This window comes from Arctopsyche grandis, chromosome 1 (genome assembly GCF_051622035.1).
Source record: "Arctopsyche grandis isolate Sample6627 chromosome 1, ASM5162203v2, whole genome shotgun sequence".
NCBI classification, from domain to species: domain Eukaryota; kingdom Metazoa; phylum Arthropoda; class Insecta; order Trichoptera; family Hydropsychidae; genus Arctopsyche; species Arctopsyche grandis.
In genome coordinates this window covers 9201037-9226450 of record NC_135355.1, presented here as the reverse complement: position 1 = coordinate 9226450, position 25414 = coordinate 9201037, and the positions used below count along the sequence as shown (strand labels likewise).

General features: G+C 31.7%; 1 protein-coding gene across 2 annotated transcripts in view; it reads left to right on the top strand.

Annotated features, from left to right (window-relative positions):
• Sox102F (transcription factor Sox102F) overlaps positions 1-25414 on the top strand; it is a 202332-nt gene that overhangs the window by 9819 nt on the left and 167099 nt on the right. The gene's annotated exons all lie outside the window — the stretch shown is intronic.

The following is a 25414-nucleotide window of genomic DNA, read 5'->3' as shown; positions in this document are numbered from 1 at the left end:
GCTTATAAAATTTAAGTAAATAAAAAAAAAACACATGTTCATTGGTATTTTTACTTCGTCTATCATTTGCGTGTATGAAATTTCTTATATTGAATAAGAAACTTATTTGTCAACGATTCTTATGAATGAGAAATCGTTGGAATTCAAGGGTTTGGGTACCAATTTAATGTTATAAACATTATCTTAGTAAAATTTAGGCGGAACAATTAAATTAAACTGATTTTATTTAGTACTAAAAGAGTTTTAGAGTGGTACTACAGTTCGTTAAATATACCGCTTAAAATGTTACTGGAATTCTCTGCAAGGAAAATCGCATGCCCTGCCACTGATAAAGAAGAAATTTTTTGCATTGTCGTCTCACGAGACACCATCAGTTATTTAAAAAATTGAGAGGCGTTTAAATCAATGTTATGTACCCAAGTACAAACAATGGTTCCGATCTCAAAGCGACGATTCAACGCTGTAAATCAACCGTTGCGGATGTCGTTCACCGATCGAATCGCAACGGATTCCCTGTCATAACCCGTTGAGAAACACTGCTTTTAAAGCGATCGTACGAGAAGATGGGAGGAGAGCGCATTTGCGATCATTAATCATCATTCTGTACGCGCATGTATACTATACACATACATATGTCTTTGCAAGTGAAGGTAGTGAATAAGTAGTAATAGTACCTGGTGGTGATTGTACCAAAAATCGCTATTTATTCACATATCTACTCTGTATATAATACGTAACTGAAACAACGCACAATGAATGATGTTCCGTTAATCCGTATATTTCGCAAGCTTGCGAAAGCCCCTCAAAAAATAATCGGAAATCATACGAATCGAAGTATTTAAACTGGCCTTAAGATAAATAATGATTACTTATTAGTTGATTTTTTTGTCGTATTGTGTCATGAAACTGCGCAACATTCTGCAATACAATCGCGATTGTGTGTACCAATTGAGCACCTGTCAGTGGCAAGCTTACATAGGTCTGACATTCGCAGTATTCCGTTTGAGCACGTATAACATATTTCGTAATACTTGCTATTGTTTGATACGTTATTACACTAAATAAATGGAGTGCTGCCGTATGTCGACATTCCATTTGTCTGAAAATATTTGTAATTCTTTTACTTTGAAGTATTCTAATGTGATCCGATAGTTTGCACCACCTTCGAGTATGTACGGGTGTAGAAACCCTCTAGTTTAAATTTATTCGTAAGGATATTGTTTTCTTTAAATCAATTATTGTTTTAATACTGAATGAAATAAGCTATTTAATGCGAATTGTTTACAGGTGAAATACTACTATTTTTTTTCTATAACCTAATTTGTATAATAAGTATAATAATTATAAATTGTAATTATAATTATACTTATTTGTAATTATAATAATAATTATAAATAAGTATAATTTTTTTTTCTATAACCAAATTTGTATAATAATTATATAATATACTTATTAACCTATGTATAATAAGTACAAAGTTATTCATAATCCACCCATTTACATTTTGGAATAAATGTATTTATAATGCCACTATTAGGGTGAGTAATAAATTATTTATAAAGCGGACATCATACCTTCACATTTTCTGAAAAAAAAAATATAAAGCTTATGAGTTTTGTAAATTCAGCTAGCGTCACAATATTATTTTTAAATTAGCGTATCGGCTTAGAAAATCGGATGATGTATTTATTAGCGAGTTGTCTGTTTAATCACTTCTGACTAGGCTTAAAGTTGCTAGATCATTTCCCGCTCTTAGAAAAATAAAATTTTAAAAATCTTTTAAATCTACTGAATTGAAGCCTGATTAATTTTCAGACCTTTAAAAATTTTTGGAATGCACTGAACCATGATATTTTCACGGCCTTGTTCTAGAATGGACAATAGTGTGTTTTCTTTGTGACAAAACGTGAATTTTGGTCGTCAGCTGTGCACACATTACCCATTACTAGGTCACGTAGTCGACTTGCGAGAGATCATCTGTTCAAATGCTGCCAAGGACGCAGATTGTCCTTAACATAATATATCCAGGATCTAACTGTGTCTTGGATGATGTCCACGTCGATTTCGGTACGCATTCAGTGCAACGAACCGGCATATTGTAATTTATATTGCGCGAGTCGAAATGAACACATCCTGCGAACAATTGATTGTACGACGCGGAGCAATCAGCGTCCTTTCTCCTCTCCTTTGTGATGTCGCGCCACACAATGGACCACACCATTAAATCGTTCTACAACGATAAACTGTAATTAATAGCCTACCGGCGCTGGCTCAGGTGAAGCTGACTTGATTATTTGCCTCCCAGCTAGTATTGCACGCTGCTATTTCATTGATTTTCAATAAATTACGCAGACGGTGAAACCGTACTGTCGCCAAATGCCCATATTAATACTTAATAAATTTGAACAAAAATAATTAAAAAAGCCATCTAGGTAACCTTTCCTATGAATTCAAATCACTTGCACAGTACAATGCCTTATAAATTATCATAATTAAAACGGTTTGATTGGCCTGGTTGGGTTGGCCGCGCGCGACCAGTTCCCATAAATGGTGAGCTTTATTGATACAGACGAACTAAATAATTCAATTGTAATTACTGGGGCGCCGGTCGTGATCTATAGATCTTAAAAGTGTTCTTCATTAGTCGCCGAACGATCTGCACGGATTCGATATGGTTTAACAAATTCATAAATGAGTGCGAAAAACTTTCGTCGACTAAACGCGTAAGAAAATATTTGATAATGAACGCACATGATTTAAAATTATTAATCTGTTTTTTATATTGTCCTAAAATTAATAAATATGTCTATAAAAAGAGTCATAATTTACATTCGAAATTAATTATAACTTTTATGACGTTTAATTTTCAATTTACATTGAAATCTACATCAATCAATAAACCGTTGAACGTTTTCTCAATAATCGTGGGTAACTTTCACAGCCGCATTGAACGTCCATTTTTTTTTCAAATCAATCTGAAAACATATAAGTTAATGTATTTGATTTTTTTTATAAATGGCGTTGAAATATTATTTAATTTGTTTATATGTTTAAATTGCTTTAAACATATAAATTGCGAGTATTATATATGTATGTATATTAAGAAGCATTGTCACTTATATTTCTGTGATTAGCAAACAATATCATGTTCTTAAAGAGGTTTACTAATTTATTATTATTGTTATGAAACGTGGAAAACATGAATGCGTCGTTAAAGTAAATTCTATTATGTTACTGTAAATTATGCGCACACTCGTATACAATATATGTAGTACTTATACTATAGGTACAACTCAACAACAAGGACATTTAAATTATTGTTTATTTTCAACGCTATTAAATGTAAGGCGTAGCTAATTAATGAACAGGAGACTTCAAAATAAAATGTTAATACTTATAATAAAATGAGCATAATATAATTCTGTTAGTGTGCGGCATGTTCCTATTAATCGAATAATGCATACACTGTTTAAAATTCCGTTTTCTTTAAGTAGGTATAATTTTCCAGTGTTTCTCAAGATTTTTTGCCCCATTCACCCCTTTCTTCGGTCGATGGAAAATGACGGAACTTGGGGGGTCGTGACCGAAGCTTTTTGGAATCCGACCGCAATAACTCACACCCGACGATCGGCCGTTTATCTTCTGCGTAAAACCGAAACGCCCGCACTTTCTAACCACTGATTGATTCACGTACAGACGGACAGAAACAAATTATTATCAATTTATTTGTTTATTTATGCGCGAGCGCTATCTTCACGCAGTTTGTCTCGTTTTTTCACTTTTATTTTTGTATATTGTGTACGTTTGTGTTTCGACATTGATATATGGATCATGCGAATAGTCTCAGCTTTTTTGTGTCCTTTTTGCTTTTCGACAAAAGCCTGAGCTTTCGTTGAGGCCGAATGGTGATCAATTTCATATATTTTCGAACTTATTTGTCATATTGACGTATAGGTATATACTTTGTACATACATATACCGAAATGTATATAGGTACATATAATATCAAAAGAAAGTTTTTATTGAAAGTTTAAATTAATTAAAGAAGTTCGATTCTGAACTAATGTATGTATGTATTTAAGTTCGGTTCAGTTCAATTTAGCAAACATTACTTCTTATACATATTTTTTCGTACACAGATTTGCTTTTAAATTGCATTTATTTAGTAGATACATAGGTAACTATATACTTGAAGAGGAAATTGGAATATAAAGCTTGTTTTTAAATGCCCTTTATAATTTTTTTAAGGCCAAAAAGTACTTTACTTAAAGTACCTGGAGCCGAAAAATTACTTAACCTACTTTAGATAACAAAAAAAAACAAGGATATTTTACTTTACAACATTTTATGGAATTATTTATCTATAAAAGGTTTCAAACCTTTCATAGATAAAGTATTTTAAAGATAAGAAATTTTGCGAATATTGCAAATGTTTTAACAATGGGCTATTTTAATTTAGAACGTATGTAGGTAGTCGTTTTGTAGGAAGAAATTATATACATTTTATCGCAAATTTTATAGGTTATAATATAATATAATCTACTTTCATTATTCGATTTAATAACGCTTAGAAATGCCGCCATTTTGCCTCGTATTCAAATGGTGAAAAAAATGCATTTCTAATATACTTTCATAACCATGCAAAAAAGTTGTTATAATAATAAAAATCGTCGAAATCGGCCGAGCGATGATTATGATGTCATGATTAAAAAGAATACTAGAATAATCGTACAACATCGTTTACTTAATTATATACCGAGAAGAAACTTTCACAGAATATTCTTCAAATGATGGAAGTGTATAAATTAGTTTAAGTAGTACCTTCTCCAAAGATTTATTAAATTTATATGGAAATCGTGTAAGCAATATGCATGGATTTCGTAACGCGCTGCAAAAAAAAGACTGATTTATAACAATTAACCAGCACGCAACAAATTGTTCGATTAAATAATCTCACTCAAGCACAAGTTTAGTGTCGCAGTAAAATCAGGAGGAAACTCTGTGAGCGGTAAATCTGTATAAGAAATTCAAAAATCATCGTGCTCGTAAGCATGTGAACCGTTACATTAGAATTTTGTTTGCTTTTGCAATACCACTTGATTATTCGTATCCAATTAATGTACATATGTACACATTACACACAAGACTCTCTTCTTCTTTTATACATAGAATGAAATGGATAAAAAATACCGAATGTATGTATGTATGTACATAAGTGGAGGCAACGACTTTTGAGCACAATAGAAGCATTAATTTACTTTTGTGTGTTCACGCTTGATTATGTTTAATCGTATAGTTATTATTGTAAGGTGAAATAATGACCGGAGTACGCGTAGAGTATCGGCAAGTGCATTCCATTGTTGTATGGTAGATATTGAAGCGATCGGTATACATATGCAAAAGTAAGCTGACGTGCATTTTTTATTAGGATTTGTAATATATTTTCTTATATCAGGATATAATAAAGATTCATTATGTTTCGACAACTTTTTAATAACTAAAACTTCACTATATTTTTTAGTTTGTATTGACTATTAATAATCCCGACCGCGCATATTTTGCATACCGATTAATTTCTTGGAAATTCGCACTGACGCTACTCGTTCTCAAGTAGACAATATTTGTCGTTTATGAAGATGTTGAAATACGACTTGAGGTAAATAAAAAAATAAAATAAAGCCCACTTCTGTATTGTGCCGCTCGCTTGCGACTACACAAAAGCCACATTTGACATGTGACAAATTTAGCAAGCGTCGACAAAAGTGAAGAAAATATCCAAAGCACAAAGACGAAATTGATTGATTACATCGGAGGCCAATGTGACTGTTCGGAAAATTCAAATGATAAAAAGCTACTAATATTCCGCACACGAACGAAATCGACGTTGTTTATTATTATTTTTAAAATAAATGTCGTAATAGCCGTTTCGTGATATGGACCTGTTAACAGTCACACGTTTGACCATTGTGTCCCCGAGGGTATTATTAAGCGTAACGTAGTAGCTATTAGATGAAAAACTAGATTACTTTAATACGCCGAGAGGACGTGATGCGTGAAATGGCCGCTCACAAAGTGTAATTTTACACAATCTGATACTTAAATACATACATAAGTAGAAATGTTAAATATTAATTAATCGCTTAAATATAATAAATTTGCTCAGTTATAATTGCACGTGAAAAAAACAACCTATCTAGATGGGTCATCGCATAATTATTTAGTTGAGAGCGCAGAAAAACCAATTAAAATTAAAATACAATGAAAACGCAACATAGTACACCTGTTGTATTCGAAGACCTCTCTAGGCGTATAGGTCATCTTGGATATTTATCACTAATTTTTAATTTTAATGCCGAATGTAGCTTCGGCTTTTTTTACCCAAACAGCAGATGATTTCCGTACCCACTTCCGAATACACAAGCTACTATACCAATGCCGTTTTAAAACATACATAGTAGTCATCAATAAGTATTATATTTGTAGAACTAACGGCAAGACGCTACATGCATACATACACACGAGCAACTATCATAATAGACTCATTATTGGCACAAGGGGATAAGATTTTGCCGAGTCATCATGTCAATCAGGGGGCTGGAGATAGTATCTTCTCACAATGCATTAGTCGGATAACGACTCCGGTAAAATTGATTCAAATTGAATGACAAATTAATTAATTATTTTATTTCACTACACGATTGAAATAGTCGGTGTACCGTTATCAAAAGCGTACGATATATTTGTATGTATGTACATATATATTATATAATGCATATACATATAATATATCATAATCGAAGCAAAGATTGATTATTCAAATAAAACTAACGAGCGCGTATTATTGTTCAGATTAAAATGCACGTGTTTCTTTACACTTCAATGTATCATATGTTCATAGGCGATAAAACATTCGCATTTAAAATAATTTAAAATAAATTATTAATTAATATAATGATATAAAACGCTTTGTAAATATTTCAAACATTGGCCTTAATAATAACACTGAGCAACAAAAAATCACGTTTTTGAGTTACCAGAGCGGAGACTAACCAATCTTTACTAAGTTTGACCCACTAAATTCGAATATGATATTGATTTTTGTTGGTGGGTGATCGTTTACGAGGTATGAGCGTTTAAAAAAATGCGCGATTTTTACAGTTTTTTGGCTTTTGCGGTCTTTAACTCAAAATTTAGGATTGGTACCCTCAAAGTGAGTATTGAAATCAACAGTCAGATATTTTTTCTATTAATTGTTATCCTTATAAACGTGGTGAAATAAAAAAATTGCCAAATAAATGAAAAATAGCAAGGGATACAAATCCGTAAAAAAAATATATTTTTTACTTTTAAAATTCGCTAGACAATTAGTTAGAAGTATTTTAAAACAATAAAATATAACAATTAATAGGAAAAATATCTGACTATTGATTTCAATACTCACTTTGACCGTACCAATCCTAAATTTTGAGTTAAAGACCGCAAAAGCCAAAAAACTGTAAAAATCGCGCATTTTTTTTAAACGCTCATATCTCGTAAACGATCACCCACCAACAAAAATCAATATCATATTCGAATTCAGTGGGTCAAACTTAGTAAAGATTGGCTAGTCCTCGCTCTGGTATTTTTTTTTGTTGCTCAGTGTAATTAATGGCAACTTGAAATTCTGGTCAATGGATGGTTTTACCTGAGCTTTTACCCTTACTTTATTATACCCACTAAAGACCGGAAATCTTATCGCAATAAACTTTGAACAATAAACGGTATGCACTTAAATATATATATATATATATATATATATATATATATATATATATATATATATATATATATATATATATATATATATATATATATATATATATATACGTATATCTACATATGCATCTATATTCCATCACCTAACCAAATGAGGAAAAATTTATATATTTTTTTGCAATATATACTGTCTATATTCATACTTCATGAGTCATATAACATTTCCTATTTGTCATGAATCATGACTAGAGGTAGGATAGCCAAGGTGCCGCTCATTGTTCCATTGTTGTAAATCCTTTGTAAAAAAGGTTCGGCAAACCTTTAACAATGCATTTACAACATTTGAACAATACGCGGCACCCTCTGGGTCCGGGCTTTAAATTCATGACAAATAGAAAATGTCATATTTGGGGTACAAATTTCCAAAAAAACGTTGGTATTATAGAAATTTGAATATTGATTTGCTTCCAGTCTGAAAGTCGATTGATTTACAAATTACTACATACGTTTAAATTTCTTCAACCTTTCAAGACCGTCGAAAATTTTAAATTTAATTATATTAAATCAACGTTTGTTTTACGCGACAGTTGAATTCCAACTATGCCAAGATAATACATACATATGTGCACGTAGTGTTTCGATCATGTATAGTGAACCGTGTCTTGGGAAACGAACGTTCACTTGTTCGTGCAAAATAATTCATTATTCGATTCGCCGTGAGGGGTCCGCCACGCTTGACAGTAAGAAATTTAATTATTATAAACCGCACTCGGCATATCGACCAATTGGACTAACAACCTTTTCAATGCGGCTGCTTCGGCCTGCTCGGAACTGAAAACGAGCTGTTAAAATCAATCTCGAAAACGATAAAAATTACAGTCTAAGCCAAATTAATCGATCGTTGGCAGTGTGCAATCAAAACGATCAGTAATTCAACAATTCATATATGTATGTAAGTATCGTAATATTTTACGGATCTTTTATAAATATAAAATATTTTAAAAATACGTTTTTTTATTGATATTAATCGATTTTTACTAAGGTATTTTTTGGTTGTTTTAAATTTTGACTATTCCGATTGTACGCTAGATTACCGCTTCGGTGTGATAATAACACAGTAAGTTATCTTATACGTGTCAATATAAATCACCGGAATTAAATTGCTGTCGAATCAACCAAAGTAACGTCGACTAATAACACCCTGTGCCAACGTGGGTGTTGTTTACGTTGGCCAAGGTAACATCTTCAATCGCTTTCGCCTACCCTGCAATACACAGAGAAGGTAAATGATTTTCAAAAATTTTGTAGATTGTTTTCCATTCGTATACAACATTCAGACTCGAACTGCGTAAAGTATTGTTATTTTTAAAATTTGGTTAACTTTTCAATTTTGAGAACATTGCGGTGGAAAACATGCTGTTTTCATTCAGAAAGCTTTTCTATTGTATTAGAGATTCAAGCGGAAGGTGAAGAGCGAAACCCGCAAGCATTATATTTGTACTACGTAAAAAGTTCCAAATATTTCTATTACGACTTCTATTCTATACATGTATATTGACATACATAAACATGCATCTATGCCTAAGTAAATTCGCAATAATATATAATAAATTATTATCAATATTATTCAATGCAATCAAGTCAGTAACGAGTTTATCGTACTCTTTCCTAAGGCGATCGCCTTCCATTTTAAAATTACAGTCCACATTTTACTTTTGTATTTATTGGTTACGTATTTGTATACATGCAGACCGACGTTTAGAAGTATTTATTGTTTTATCAAATCACTATTGGTTATTATATTTGACTTAAATTGATTTCAGTCGAGCTACAATAATACATTTATCTACTAATAGAGCTACAGTAATGAGAACCAAAGAAAATATTACACTATCTTCATAATAGTTCCGAAAATTAAAATAAGTGACAAACTATACATAGTACATACATATACAATCAATAAATGTATGTGTTGTTAATTGGTAAATAGCAGCACATTCATTTATGCTACCTGCATTAAAAAAAAGATATTTTTAGATATTTATATGTATGCATACATGCATAAATATATACATGTATACTATAATACAACAGGGCACTGTTTGTGAAATTGAAATCACATAATTTCACGTAGCGGCTGTTAAGAAAGTTGCCTCCGCACCGAATGATAGGTAACCAAGGGGGGAATTATTCGTAAATTATTTTCGTTCACGTTTTTACAACACTTTAAAAGTTTTGACCCAGCACGAGCGTGGGTCAGATTGTTCATTGATCATCACTCTAGCAGGTACGCCGCGTTACAAATCAACGTTATCTTTTGATTGCCTTAGAAAGTGTTGCAACCGAGGAGCATTCCGGATCAAACAGTCTTAAGCGAATGCGATTAGGCGAAATCAATCATCGAAAATAACAAGGACGCAACTTTTTTGCGAATATGTACATAATCTATGTTTAATATTTCGATCCGACGTTATGACATTAAAGACAAGGAAAACTTCACTGTTGGGTCCACCACTATGTTCTGTCAAGATTCAACGTTTACGTTATAGAAAATTATGTAAATAATTGTACTAGGAAAATATCACATATTTCCCAATGGTAATTTGTCGGTTGTACCGGCAGCGGTTTCGTTATAATGATGAGTATAGTGAAAGAGATTCACGTATTATAAAAGCCAGTTTTATCGAAGACTCATACAAAAAAAAGCAATTATATTAAAAATAATAGTTCATGCAATGAGCTATTACTTTGGATCTATAAACCACAATTATGCACTACGCTTAATAATCGCTCTACCTAATTTGATAAAAGTACTACAAATTTTGAACCGTTGCATTTGGGTTTGATATCTACAGAGCATTTACAAAGTAAATAAGGCTTTTATGAATTTTGATTGAAAGTCAATATTTAAATTTATCGACCACGAAATCTTTTGAAAGTTCTTCTAAAAAATCTCAGCTTCTTTTGAAATTATTAACCCATGGGTTTTAAAATATTCTCAACAATTGACCCTCTCAAAGCTTTTTGGTCAGTCTTATCTCTTTTACCGATTTTCCTTCATCACTCATCACCACACGGTGTCATTTAAACCTCTCACTATACAGATTGAATTGACATTGTAAAGTGACACATTTCGTAAAAAGTAAAATCGACAAAAAAAAGTCGAAATCGAAAACAAATCAATGTACTTGATTAAATTTAAAAATTATCCAAAAATGAACTAGAAAATAATACTATTTTATAATCAAGGAATACCCTGTACTAAAAAAAGTTCAAGCTATTGTGATTTGGGAGGGTACAGACACGGCTGCTGAGCAATCATTAGAGAGGTGGCTGCGGTGATGAACTATGATTACCGAAACACGTTACCGATACATTGTCTTTGAATTTGACTATAGAATAGAAGAATAGCACAATTATTGTACAGTAAAATGATCAGAAACCCACAAATATAAAAAAAAATAGTTTTTATTCAAATAAAGTGGTCATGGATAAAGTTGCACGTGTCATATTTCCTAAAAATATTCATTACACATGGGTATACAAAATATACGATATTTTAAAGCACTCTTTTTACTCACCATTTCTGATATGTTTATTGACTCAAAAGCTCCGTCTAAGGTACATATGTATGTACATACATATATTAGGTTCACATATTTATTCTAATTTATCATAACATACTTATTTTATACAAATCACTTTATATTATTAATTTTTTAGAATTGAATTGTTCGACATATGCTTTATATTCTTCTTTATTTAACATAAAATTTTATAAATTAATCTTTACCCATTAAACTTTATTTAATCGTTTCACAAAAATGTTGGTTTTGTTATGGAAATTAAATTTATATATAGGTATATATACAAAAAAAATATGCATATTAGGTACATAAATATATGTATGTACAATACAGGTATACAGAAAATAGCTTTAATCAATGAAAAAGTGTTTATATAAACCAGTTTTCGTTATCTAATACAAATCTGAACACTACTATAAATTAAGACGCGCAAGTCTCATTAAGTCAAAGAAAAATAAAATCAGCTACTCTAAAATTAAAATTTAAGGACGTGTCAAAACGATCGATGCGTCACAAGTAGAGTCGATTAAATTTTTATTAATTTAATTTCATTTCAGGAAGTGTTATATACATATGTAGATGGAGCTAATATAATGATATTCGCGACATTTTCACAAAAATTTAAGCTTAGAATTTTCCTTTGGGGTTGTTCAACTTGCGTCCGCTGTTCGGGTAATGCTTTTGTTCGCGGTTGAATAACTTAACAATAATTGAACCATGATTAATACACGATTTAAGCGGCGGGCAACGTTTCGGTCATAAATAACGCGCGTCCGATTTATAATACAAAAATTAATGAACGGGGAATATTATTTTCGATATGTGAGAGTCTCCTAGCTTTGTAGCCAGGCTATAGAGCTATCGCCATCGCTCCCAGAATAGATTGTTCTTTGCTTAACCTCCGTACGGAATTAATCAATTATTAAAGAGACGCCGGGGTCAAGTTTACTCGTGTTGTCTCAGCGGGGCTGGCCGCGGTGTGTAAACCTCGTTAGTCAAATAGCATGGGACCGTCATGGGAAACATATATTGAATACTAATGTATCCCATGTGTATAGACGTCTATGTAGGTACAAAAACCGGCACCATCATCGGCAGGTCCTAATTATGCGGAAGTTTCCTAGTGAGATGTACTAATAATGATGAAAAAAAAAATCAATTTACAGTGAGTACCTATGCATGTAATGTTCATTGAGATTAGTTGCAATTTCTATCGTTAATTATATCTTTATTAATTCTGGGAACGTCAATTGTCATTGATAATTATATTTTTTATAAAAAAACCAGTTCTTGACAAAAACAATATGCGAAATTTGTATTGTATTCTATTGTTAATGAAAAGAATATATAAAAAAATACAATTTATGTTTATTTTGACAGTTTATCTTTTAATATTACACATACTGTCGATATTAATTTATTGCAAATGAAATAATATTCTAAATATAAGATGGAATACACTGAATGGCTGAAATGTTGACCTCATCTAAAGCAAATAAGAAAAGGCTTGTATTTTACTGTTAAGTATTTTAGTCTATTTTTTTCAGTATTTAAATATGAATGGTCAAAATTTATATTACGTATACATCGTTCAATATACAAGTGGTCAGTTGAAATAATAAAAGATCAGTATTTATTAAATGATCGGTATTAATGTGAATTGGTAAGTTTTATTCTGACGAATGGCCAGTATTACTTTTTGGTTAAATGAGATTAAAACGATCTTGATATAAAATTGCATCCAACAGACATTGCTATTTGTTCTGGCGAATGTATGTACATACTTCAGATTTCATACTGTCCACTTATTATTTATGACATTTAATATTATAATACTGACCATTTTGTTAAAACAACTGACCATAATAAAATACTGGCCGTAAACTGATTTAGTACTAACTGAATTTGATTAAATACTGGCCATTTAATTTGCTGCCATAAGAAAATATATTTCCAATTTGTAATAAATTTCCGTTTTATAACAAATACATTTTCTAATAAATACATAACCATGTAATATCAGGAAATTTTATTCTTATTTGGGGTATTTAGAACCATGTCTATTCCGATTTAAATTGACCGGTTTTCCATAGAAAAATGTACGTATTCATTTGTCCATTTATGGTTTGAATTAGCTTTTCAGTCAGCTCAATTCTGAAAGTACTTTAGAGGCGTAAAAAGAATGTTATGTTATAAATGTATTATAATATAATACGAATTTGGATATAAATTGTATGTATCTTTCAACATATCATACCACTATTCAACAGTAATAGTTTGTGCAATGAAATTTAATTACATTTTAGGTGCATACATTTAAAATCAATATTAATATGAATGCATCCTTATAGATAGCAGAATGTATGTGTATATTTTTGAAAATAACAATGCTTAATCCATACACACACAAGCATTAAGAAAAGTAGTGTGTGTTGGTAAAACGTGATACTCCACACCGGTTGTGATTCATTAACCGTTGCCGCGCTTATAATTGAAAGCCGGCCATAAGTGGTTGGCTTTAACCGTGAGATTTATAATTATTCACGATGGCTCACAATTGTTATCTGCTACGAAATATTAATATTCGCATAACTTCATACGATAGATGGACTCTCGAACTATCTTGGTTTTACACAAGCAGAGGTCACAGCGGTTCATAAAACCAGTCGCCATTCTCACACAAAATCGATACGCACATGCACACGTTCAATATCATTCATTTCAGTATTAGTAACTACAGATTCTGATTTTTTTTTCGCATCGAAAATTCTCAATCTAATCGTCGATTTCGTACAACCGCGTAAAATCGTATCGGACGCTTCAAATCGTGATGAAAAGATCACCAAGTTCCCGGCCGCGGCTCGCTAATAACAGGGCTGCTGCAAATAGACACACTTATTAAATAGCGCATTATTGGGGCGACGTGAAAAATACTCTCGTGTGTGTGTATTATGTATTATGTAGTAGACGTGAGTGAGATATTCATTTTTATGATTCACACATGACTTTCGGGTTGCTTTATTATGTTGAGTTCATTGTACTTTCGATATCCCAATTTATCAGGCACATCTTGCCTGGTTCGTTCCAACAATGAAATTCGAGAAATTATTAATTTTTTTTGTTGAAATAATGATTGGTAGTGAGATTGATCTATTTTCGATTTAAAAAGATTTTATCTTAGCGGTAATACTCAATTTACGTCGATAGCTTTTGGTGTCGTTTAATATTCGGCAATTAAAGCATTGTGAGCTTATAAGCTTTTGATATAATTAACGCCAATACGCTGATCGCCACCAAACTGGTTCTCTAGATTTTTCCGATTGCTCGTTTTAAAGAAATTTTTTGTCCTTATCCCTTATATTATCACTTGTGTCAGGTATGTTGATTACTTCTCCGTATTTTAATTCCGATGATAGCATAAACACAATGTTTATACCTAATGTATAAGTAACAGAAAAAAATATTAATTACCTTCAATTCATCCGATTAATTAAAAACCAAAAAGATCCTAGAGTTAGTAGATAACATATAATATAAACCAACTAAACAGATCAATAAAACTAAACAAAGCAATTTATTTCGAATGTTTTATACATTATACTGAAAGAAAGTAATTGAAAATTGTATATATGTAGTACATATTTCCCATATTTAAAATGTTTAGTTCCCTTATTTTCCCTTATTCATATAATATGAATAGAATTTTAAGTAAATTTATTATTTTACTTTTTGAATATATGTACGTAGAATAACTTTTTATATAGTATTTTCAATTGATTTGATAGCTCTAAAAAATATTTATTTTGTTCTATGAATTTTCACACACACGTATAATGTTAAAATAATATATAAAGTATGTTAAACATAAACTTAAAAATATTCAGAGACGAAATTAGTGAACCTTTGATTCTTTATTGGAAAAATTTGTAATTATTTTACCGATATTATAAGTAGCGATTTTGTAAATATACATTTGCATGCATATAAAATAATGTTTCATTAAATGTGATTAGCTCTTATTATTAACAATAACCGGTTAATTTGATTATTCAGATTATTAACGGTTATGTTAGGTTAGTTTGGTTTAGATTATAATAAAGTTAGATTGGCTAAGGTTTGGTTGAAAAATTAAAATTATCACAATAAACGGGCTAAGTATTACATTGACCGTAACATACATACATACCTACAAAATTTAAAACGACAAAGACTTGTATGCAAAATCCAAATAAATTTTCCCGTCAATAATTTTTAAATTTCGTAACCTGTATTATTTAAACGACCGATATTTCACTTTCACGCGTCGATTTTTTTTTTACGCACGCTATACTATTTTTACTTGCGAAATTTATAAGATTTCCAATTGCGCGCACTGCTGACAAATTTCTCGGCAATTTCGTGCCATTAACGGCTTTCGGCCGGCTGATCGGGTCGATTTGCATACAAAAATTGAACCGTCTGAGAGGCTCGTTATACGCGGACCGCGCAATATTTCCACAGGGTCTCAGACAACACGGGACGCTTCAATTCGGCGGTTTTATCTTAACGCCGAGGCTCCGCAACTACCGCGGCGCCTTGAGCCTTTAAGATACATTCAATGTACGGCCGTATCGGTATCTTGGTAATGACCAATTTAGATACGGACGGGTCAATTAATATCCTTTTATACGATGGGGGTGTGCGGAGACCGGGGGACACGTCTTAGTGCCGATAAGGAAGCTCACTTGTCGAGATTTCTCTCGCAGAAGTGCCACTGACAATAGTGGTCGAGTTGAAGATGCACAACTGTCCAAGGGCGATGAACTTACCATAACTGTTAGTAACATATTGAAAATCACATAAACTCTTACTATTAATGAGGCTTACATTAATCCTCAATAATTTTATGACCATGGCATTAATAATTCGTCGCTTTGGATGAAATTTCCATCTTACAATTGTGAAGAGTTTCAATAACGATTCTGTACATATTTTGTAGGCTTATAACCTGTATAAAACCAATTTGGTCAAAAATTTGTCTCTTCCTTTTCTACTCAAATGTCGTCAATATTAATTATTGCACAATTACACGGCGTAATTAATCATTAAGATGGATACAATCATCAATATCCGATAAATCATATAAAATATATTTTACAGTTTGAATGTTTGGACCAGATACCTTTTGATAATGAGCAGAATGATCTACCGATTGAGCTATTACTCTGTATTAACTTTGGGCAAACCTTCCTAAATTTATCGGAAGCCAACGCATTTGATTTTTAAATGCTTTTTATTATTACGAAATTATGTTCACAATACATCTTATATCTATTTTAATAGCTACTGATCTACTGATCATTTTCTATTTTACAATTTAATTTAATTTGGTTAGTAATCATAGTATTATATTATTCTAATGTTAATCTACAGCATAATAGGAGAAAGAGCTCAAAAACCTATTTACGCATACATTTTTACATTCATACGAGTATACATATTGGTTTGGTAGTGCATTAATAGATTGCAGTTCCAATTTTGATGAAATTACTATCTCGTATAGTATGTACATATATCTTAATGTGGATGATTAAATTTATAACAAGCAAACCGGTACAATTGATTGAGTTTAATTTAAAAACACGTACCTAAATACATATGTATATTCTATGATTCTGATAGTAAGCATAATGCAATGATTATCTATTATCGGATATTTGTATGTATGTAAGTGACGTATGATCCAATCAGTCGCAGAGAGAAGGAAACGTTATCGTAAATGTGCGTATACAATTAGGTTGTTTCGTTTGATTAATGTAAATCGCTTCTGTATTTTTATTACACACGAATAATTTATTTTTTAACCCGTACAATGTGTGCTGGCGGTAGTTGCGTGTTTGCTGGACCAGTTCCGAACACACGAACGCTCGTTATATCAAAGAAAGTCGTCAGGTAGCTGTCGTTTATATACAGTCGGTTATTTATTCAATAAATTGTTGAAAATAAACAATAATAAATTTACTAGGAATTTCGTAGCAGTTGAATACTAAACCGAGTGCGCAAGTCCGATTGAAAAATTTGCAATTCTTTTTTCGTTAGGTCTTTTCATAGTTAAATGAATTTATTTAATTTTTGCGTGGAATATATGTATTAAAATCTGTTTGATTGATATTATTACATTTAAACGTCGTTTGTTTTATTTTAAACGGTTTCCAAGTTGACGAACGTCAGAGCGGTTTCAAAGTTGACGCGAAACGCCTCCTACTTTTGGGCGCGTGTTCAGAGGCGTTGCGAGCGAAATCTGTTATTGTTTACTGATTCTACCAAGTGTGGACATGCCCAAGGATGGCTGATGCTAAAACTGACCGTCGTCAGTTGGAGATCAGCCGTGGTAAACAAGAGCTACTGTTGTTGGGTCGCTGCTGCCGCCGTCGGACAATTACCGGTCGCTTTCTTTGGCCGATGGCGATATGCTGGTTCGAGAGAGCCACCGGACAATAAAACATTCCACCTGTGCGTATACCACCGCTTCTCAAACAAGATGATGCCACCTGTTCCTATTCGATTCAAATAGAGAAAAGATTCAGTCACCAATTTTACCTACGGTGTCTATTCTCATACACAGTAGAAATAAAAATCATTTGAAATTTGAAAATAAAAAAATGAATATGAAAGAAAAACAAATGAATTTAATATTAGTTTTCAATCGAAGAAAAGAACAGACATTTTTTTCATTCAATATAAAACGAAAATAATTGGTATGTCATTTAATGTTACATCCTTATTGTGAATCCTATACTATGTATTTAAAATAAAACATATTACATTCTCAGGATAAAGCTGATTTCCCATATTAATAATGTTGCAGATTTTGCAAGTTACTTTTATATGGTAACTATTGAATTTTATTTAAATTACATATATAATTAATGATCATGTGTATCATATATGGATATTCAGTTCAGGGTCTTCTACGCTTTTATCTGTTTTCGCCAGAGACTGTCGCTCAGACTCTGATAGTCAGATCTTCAGTTTTCATCTCTCAAATCTCTATCGCCTTCTTCTTTTTACTTATTAATACCGTTGATTTTCCACCGGAAGCCTTATTTCATTCAATCTCAAATCGCACCATAGTAAATCAAATTCGGATCTTTCATCGAAAAAGAGTAGGGGTTCGACACCAAGGGATTTCCGTGCCTTTACACATTATGCTGTTTCTTTTCATTTCTTATAATACTTTGTATATACTTAGTTGTATTTGATTTTATTTATTGATGATTTTGAAATTTTAAAAAAATATTTCATCTACCTAATATTAATTAATTCTCACTAAAATAACAAATCTTCGAATATTACTTATGTACTCACATGAGTTATCTTATTAAACTCCCGCTTAATTTGACCAGTGTGTGCATTTTGTCATTTGTTGACAGCTTAGAATGAAAGAAATAGAAACGGATGAATGCAATTCCCATAAATATAAGGTGACCATTCGTACTGGTTTTACCAGTACAGTACTGGTTTTTTGGGTATCTATCCTGGCAGAATTCTTGGGATGGGCCTGTTTATAAATACTGAAATTGGTTTCATAAATGCGCATCCATTACTTTCTAATGTTCATTGTTTTTAATAATTGAAGTATCTAGAAACATTCTTTTGAAAAATATGTCCTGGTTTTATCCCATAACCTAAAAACATATAAAATGATCACCTAAATATAATACTATATATGTAAATATATACACATAGACACTGAAAATGAAATAATATTAAACGGATGCAAATTAAAAAAAAAATTAATTGTTCATTTGACTGTTTTATTTTTACTTACATAGAAAAACGTGTATAATCATTAATCATATTGATTTTGAAATAATTTGTACGTATATTTATCCAAAAATTTAAATATAATTATATTATTTTACACAATGTTTGATATTCACTATGCAGTAAACATACTTTCCATAAATTATTTGCATACAATATTGACTAGTTCGATTATTAAAAATGTGCAAATTCTTCTGAAACATCTCATGCGTTTAACCTGTTGAGCGTGGCCCACGTTAACCCGCTGCTTGCGATCGCCGAATACAAATTCTCGACATAAAATATAGCGAGAATTTTAAATTTTGACATTTATCTGAAATTATGAGACCGTTGAACACTATTTGTACAATAGGATTACTCACGCGGTGAATTTTCATTTACATATGTATGTATGTATGTATTCTGATCTCGTATAGATATTGTATAATACATACATACAATATATAAATAAAAAGGATCTCCCGTGAAGCACACTTGTATTTTCGTATCATTGGTTAGTTTTAATCATATAAGTATATAGATTAATATTAAAAAAAAATATATTACCAAAGTTGATTGTTTAGATATCAATAAAATCTTTTAACCGATACATTAAATTGCATCGGGTGAATTTGTTCGTATGTAAATGTTAAAAAACACGAATTTATTATTTTTTTATTGAACAAACGCGTATACGCACAATGTTCTTTCGGATGTTTTTTATTTTTTATGGAGTACGAGATTAAGCGATTACGAAGCATTGATTTAAATTTGATACTAAATATATGCGACAAGTGGTCAAACCAGTGTCAGTGTTTGACCAGAATATCTCTTCATGTTAAACTCTTCATGTTTTTTTTTTTTAATATCAATCTCACTTTCTGATATTACACGCATGCTTCATGTATCTTTGAATATTAAAATTTGAGTTTAATAGTTTAATCGGTAAATCAGATTTTAAAAATTATGCTTTCACGACTAGATTTCTTATTGGTTATACATATTTATCTACGTATGTACGTCTCCAATTCATCGCTTCTGGTTTTTCTCAACCGTACATTATATTATGGGTTTTTTTATTGTTTACACAAAATATATATCGAAAGTTTTAGATGTAATGCGACATCCTTTCGAGCTGATGATATAGTCAATCTTGTTTCGTAAAAATAATATGTGTATGTATCAAAAGTCAAATTGAGTTATAATATTATTGCCCAATATATTTTTTACGTTGAGTGGGACGCGACAGTTATTGTTAATAGACTATTTCCGCATCTTTAAAAAGCATTCATGGGCTTAAAAATTGAAATCCGTACTGAAATTTATGTGATATTTCCGACTATTGCTTCGTAAAAAAGTAATTTCACAAATTCCAGTTTGTCGAGGATCTTAAAAAAACACGTCGCTTCTCATTTTACGATATTTTTGACGCTTTTATTATTATGATAAATAAACGCGCGTTTCGTCCGTGAGAAGAAATTTTGTATTTATTTCTTTTCGATAACCAGTTTGAAGTCGCTGCTCGCCAAAGACAAAACAAAAAAAAAACCATAATACAACAGTCGTTTGTAAAAAAATATAACACGAATTTTTTAGAACGGTAGTTTAAAATTAAAACAATTTTGCAACGGATTCGTCGTTAATATGCGATTTGTTGAATTTGCATATTTTTTTTATTATATTTTATTTTAATGAGCCCCAAACAATATGGCAAACAGCCTTGTCAGTATTGTTTGAATTTTAGTTGATTTCTTGTTAATTCTTGAAAATTAAGCGTTTGTTTGTTTCGTATGCAAATGTGCATCGTGGAGTGTCGCCCGATTGCGCGACATTTCCAAACTGGGCGGAACAGCGCTCTTCAAACTGTGGCGCATTCGCCCATTGTCAACATAAATCCGTCGATTGCGACACACCGCAACTGTCCATCGGTCAATAATTTAATCTGACAAGTCAAGCACACTTATGGACTGTTATCTCACAACGCGTGAATGTTGCATCACTGTCATGTGGACCAGTTTTTGTTTGGGCCAAATAGAATGACATTTGAATACATTAGCCATTTTCTTTTTTTTTTTCGAAAAATTACCAGATTTCGTGTTGACTCTTCAATGTTGGCATACATCACCGAAACGCACGAATTATACAAATTCACGCATAATACATGTTTCGATTATAGTGAAACAGTTGTTTATTGTTCGAACCCAGAGCGCAATATGTCAGCGACTGTGTTTGATGATATTTTAAAAATAAATTATTTATATGCAATTCTCGCTTTGTGTTACCATCTTTAACTATTTGACATTTCTGCGAATGCGGTCGATACGATCTGTCTTTTGAATTTTTGATATTATCAATTAAGTAGCTCAGTCTGCCGATGTATTAAATGCAAATATATAATGTTAAAATGATAACAATCGAGTTTCAGTTTCGAGATTGGTGATCGTCATACTGTGATATTGGTTATATTATATTTATTACGATCATTTTGAATATTATAGATGCTGTTTTGAATTTTTTATCGTGAAGTGCATATACACTCATTTAATTGCATATTACAAATCGATGCAAATGGCGTATTGTGGATTCGGTTGTCTGGAATTTGTTTATTTTCAGTATAAAATGTCGCAATTTTAAATTGATCAATTCATTGGCAACACAGACTAACCAAATCATAAAAAATGCTATCAGATGGTTGTTTCAAATTATGATCGAAACTTTCAAACGGTCCAAACTTGAAATAAATCAATATGATTTGTTATAAATAAAAATAATTAATTTATTTATTGTTACGACTTTACTTTAAATACATTTATTATTTTTTTTTAATTATTAACGATTCAATTTGTACGATTCTAGGTTAACGTTTTGAGGAATAGTAACCACATTCAGTTATCTAATCCACGTTTTTTTTAATTTTCCGGTAAATACCGGTATACCGGTGGTAGGCAAAATCATTTACCGTTAATCACTTGTAAGATATATGTATGTATGTATGTACGTACATATGTATATTATCTTTGATGCTTGAATTATTTAAAATGTATCACAAAATATCAGTTGTGCCTACTAGAATATATCCGGTTAAAATTGTGTATGAATATTTGTTACATAGTATTAAATGACTCATTAATTAATTTGTTGCTTATGAACATTATCGCAAATATTCAAACATAAGAGTTGTCGATAAATAATATCTACTTGTAATTGGTGTTTATGTTCCACCGACCGTTTGAGAAATGCTTTTTCTTAAATCTAAACAATTCGATCTATTTTGATAACACGCTCAGTCCGGTAGCCGATGGGGCTATATATCGCGTGGGTCCCACTTACGCCACTGTCACTCAAATGACGCAACTATGAATGTATGTATGTACATTAATGACGGACACAATATTTTTTTTCATATCGAATTTAATTTAATTCTAATAGAGCAATAGCTGCGCAATAAGCGACACCGACAATGAATCGTAAAGGCCGATAACACTCGAATTAATTAAACTTGTCTTTGGGCCTATTTTTTTTCCTTTCTCACAGTCGTACAGTTGCGTAGGCTGTACATATGTAGATACGTACATAGATACGTAGAGGTGAAAGTCGTCGCCGAATTTGAAAACAATCGAACGAAGTGCGTGAAAAATTCAGCATTTTTCAGCGGGCCGAGTGTGTGAGTCAGGTGTGTTTGTTGAGTTGTTTCAATTTCGTGGACAATAGAGCGTCAGCCACAAAAAAGGTCCATCGTCATGGCAATCAGTGTAGCGGCAACCGGCGGTGTTGCGAGGAAGGCTAATAGCTCATTGTCGTAACAATGGGTCGTCTGATTGTCGTCGGGTCGTTGTTGTCTGTCCATACGACAATGAACGCCGTCGGCGATCTGCACAAAGAGCGAAGAGCGTACCGAAACCGGACAATGATCCATAATCTGCGAGGCGACTTATTGTTTTATAAGATGGACCACAAAGTACATATGTATGTATGTGCATACACATGTGTGTTGTCACACGAACACATTCCAGGATCCGTTCATCCAAATTCGATCTCGATCATAGGTCGAATGTCCCATTTGATGTGTCGTTATATGTATGGATGTACATATGTACGTACATATGTATGTGTCAGGGCTGTGGAGTTTCGAGTCGGAGTCGAATCATAAAATAAAGCCGGAGTCGGTAAATTTTGATCCGATTCAACAGCCCTGGTATTCTCCATACAGATTAAAACATTAAAATTAAACCACGTATTGATTGGAGCAGCGGTTACAACCTTTTTTGACTCGCGTACCACTTGGTAGAACATTTCGCTAAATTGTACCATCATATAAAAACTATTGTATTCCATGAAATTTGTTACTGCAAGTGCAATTATATAGTATTTGCATAGTAACGAATGTGAATGAATCTTTTTTGTTAAGAATTTTTGTGGAAAAAAAGTTATCTTCGAAGTCACAATTATAATACATGTGCTCAAATTTTAATATGTTTATATAATATTTCGTTATACTTTTATTACTGCTAAATGGTTTTAATAAAAACACAAATTTACCAAATTACATATAATAAATTTCCTTTCATAATTAAATCTCCTTACAAAATTCATCGATACGTCGACTACGATGAATTATGTTAATGTTTATTAATTATATAAAAATAATTAAAATATTTTTATTTATGATCGTAAATCATTCATTCCAGCATGTCCGCCATTTCTGATTTTTTTTCGCGCACCACCAACCATCAACCGCGTACCACAGGTTGGGAACCACTGGATTAGAAAATCACTGAATCAATTTTTTCTAAGATTTCAAGATCTTAAACATTAGGCTAGGGATTGCAATTTACCATCGAATCTCATAAACCGGTAAACGGTAAGTGATTTTTCCTACTACCGGTATACCAGTATTTACCGGTAAATGAAGAAAGCTTTTTTTTCGTGGACTAGATAACTGTATGCGGTTACCATTTCTACATACATTAATTAGCCTGGATTGAATCGTAAATAATTAAAAATAAATCTTAGGTGAATAATGTCGTATAAATGCATAAAAGTAAATTCGTAATAATAAATACATTTTATTTTAACAAATCTATTTATTTAAAGTTAAGACTATTTTAAAGTTCCGATTATAATTGAAACAACCGTCTGATTACTTTTATAACGATTTGGTTGGTCTGTGTTGATAGTGAATTTATCATTTTGAAATACATACATACATATAACTTGAAAAATACTGAAAATAAACAAATTCTAGACGACAAACACCACAATACGCATTTGCATCAATTTTTAATGTATTATTATGCAATTATATGCCTGTATATGTATGTATATACTCAATTCGTTATTAAATCATTTCCGGTAATAATCAGTAAATTTTAAAATTCACCGGTATTTACTGATGTCGACTTTTTGACGATTTACCGAAAAATTTGAACGGAAAACGTGAATTTTGGATTATCATAGATGAACCTAGTGGAAAACATTTTAGTATCAAGGGAACGCTAAATAAAAAAAAATGATTTTAAACAATATCCTGTGCCACTGATACAATACATATGGACGTATTGTTATAAATTCATAATGAAAAAAGTGTAGGAATGATTTTTGTCCGTATGTTCATATCTAAGGTAATTCTTAGAGAGTTTTACAATCGAATCGCCGATGTTGCGATTGTGTGTTACATAAACGCAACAATGACATTTGAACATCTGGGATTTAAAAACGGAGAAATGCGGAAAATCGTAGACGATGTTGAAAAAAAATAGATGAGGCATTGTAACATCATCGGCAGTATGCATTTATATGTAAACATGTAAAGTGGTGGTTGTTTTCAAGTGCATTTCGCGGGTGCATTGTGCATGCGTGCCGTGCCGGCTCGGAATGAAAATTGCTTTTGAAATATGCACAACTTCATTTTGTAACCGCACTCGACCAACGATGCTCAGATGTGACAGGCAGGTAGTTTCGACAAAAAAAATGAGTGCGTATAATGTGCACCATATTAAACTTTTTACATTTATTAAATTATAGTACTTATTGAATCATTAAGTAGCCATAGTTCAATTATTGTATTTCTAGAAATGTTATCCGTTTCTTGATATGTATATATATATATATATGTATGTACATACATATGTATATACATTCATATGTATATACATTCATACGTACTACATCATTGACCTCTCGTATTGAATATTGTTCCTTGGAAACAGGATTTCTCCCAATTACCGCGTTTTGCTTTCCCTGACTTTCGTACGCGTGCGTATAATTGACCACTTGGTCAAAATTAA